The 2,131-nt window shown below is 39.0% G+C and overlaps 1 protein-coding gene across 1 annotated transcript in view; it reads left to right on the top strand.

Annotated features, from left to right (window-relative positions):
• Window positions 1-2,131, top strand: part of LOC106875654 (nitric oxide synthase, brain) — a 65,153-nt gene that overhangs the window by 38,006 nt on the left and 25,016 nt on the right. The window lies entirely within an intron of this gene.

Genomic DNA, 2,131 nt, shown 5'->3' with positions numbered 1-2,131 from the left:
ACACACACACACACACACACACACACACACACACACACACACACACACACATACACATATGTATATACATATATTTGCATACATATACATATATATATACGATGGTTTTTCTTCCAATTTCTGACTTCAAAATTCACTCAGAAGGCTTTAGTTTGCTCGAGGCTAAATTATAAAACACCTATTATTCAAAGTGCCACGCAGTGGGACTGAACTTCAAACCTAGGGGTTGCAATGCAATCTTCTCAAGCACACATCCATGCCAGTCTATATGCAGAGTGATGGACTAAACCCTCCAAGGTGTGCTCCAGCATGGCTGCACTCCGATGTCTGAAACAAGAGAAAAAAAGAAAGGGACTTACTCATAAATCTAAACATCACACGTATTCTACAACTTACACACACACACACACACACACACACACACACATACATTAGTTTGTTGAAGTTTATTAAGTGAGAAAGGCATCTATTTCTATGCAAATTAATTCAAATTCAATTTTCAGTTATAAATTTTCATGATTCGTTAAGTAAGGTCTTTCAGTACATTCCTAAACTATGCAAAATATCAAAGCAACGCTGATATCACCTCTGGGTTTTCCGCCATTTTCAGTCTGGTTTCGTTTCCTTCCCAGGAGTAAAATATTAAAATATTCTAAATTATTACGATGGCGGAAGAGAGATTAAGTGCGATATATATATATATATATGTTGTGTATGTATAGACATATACTGTAGATACATATGTATATACAGACACAAGTACAAATGCATATATGAAGGGTGTGTGTGTGTGTGTGTCTGGCTATATTAATATGCTTTTGTGTGTGTGTACGTATCTATCCGTATGTATCGCTTTTTTCTTCATTCTGCCATTTTGTCTGTCTGTTAGTCTCTCTCTCTCTCTCTCTCTTTGTGTGTGTGTGTGTGTGTGTAATTTAAATAACTTAGATAACTTAGATATGATTCGGCCAAAGATTGGTCCAGGCCATGTCTAACTTGATAGCGTCACCTGATAGGATTAGCTAAATCCTTTTTAAGTCAAGTTTTGTGGCATCATGATCCATTCGAGTCGAGAGTTCTTGTTGAGTGAGTAATTATCTAGGTATAGGTGTCTTTTAAGGTATTCCTTGAAGAAATTTGTCCAGATTCCGTTTAAAGGTGATGGGATCCTTTTCCTCTTTGAGGACAATATCAAATAGGGAAGAAAAGGAATTATGCTTCAGTGTTTTTATATGTTGTGATCCTGAATTTGGTAGAGGACGTATAGCCCGGGGTCCTAACCTTGGGCGAATTTTGAAGCTAATGTTCAGGACGTCTGGGCAAGGCTGGTGGTGTATTCTCCACATCGTGAAAATGATTTATCGCTCACGGCGGCACTTGACAGAATAGAGTTTCAATGCTTTAAGGCGGTCCCCATAACCGAGATCAGTCGTGCCCTTAATTCTTTTAGTGAATGACCACTGGGGTGATTCAGTTTTCAAAATGTTTTGTTTTGTATGGGGAGACCACAGGGAGCAGCAGTATTCGAGGTGTGGCTGTACAAAGGAGAAGAAAGGAGGAATGATGACACCTTGTTCTTTGGGCCGGAAGGTTATTAAGATCCAGGAGCTCATCCTACGAGCCATATCGAACTTATTGTTGATGTGGGGTCTCCAGCTGAGATTGTCATCAACAATTACTCCTAGGTCTCTCATATTATTAGATGTTGTGAGTGGTTCCCCTGAAGGAAGAGAATATGGCTGTTTTAGCTTAGTCTTTCTTCCAAAATGCATCAGATCACATATCTCTTTTGTCCGTCCATTGGCTTACAGCATTGTAGATCAGACTAGAGTCCATTTCGGTCTTCTTCTCCATTGATAATTGTCTGGAGCTTGGAGTCATCAGTGAATATTTTTACTTTGCTGTGTTTTATGACGCTGGAAATGTCGTTTACATAGACTATAAACAGAAGCGGACTCAATACGGTCCCCTAAGGGACACCGCTGGTGACTTTTGCTGGCCTCGAGTGGATTCCACCGATCATAACATGTGTTCTGTTTTCTAGGAAACACTCAATCCACTGTCGTGGATTTCACGGAGTACCCCCCCACTCATATATATATATATATATATATATATATATATATATATA

The sequence above is a fragment of the Octopus bimaculoides genome, chromosome 26 (genome assembly GCF_001194135.2).
Source record: "Octopus bimaculoides isolate UCB-OBI-ISO-001 chromosome 26, ASM119413v2, whole genome shotgun sequence".
Classification (NCBI taxonomy): domain Eukaryota; kingdom Metazoa; phylum Mollusca; class Cephalopoda; order Octopoda; family Octopodidae; genus Octopus; species Octopus bimaculoides.
This window is presented reverse-complemented; position numbering and strand designations above follow the sequence as displayed.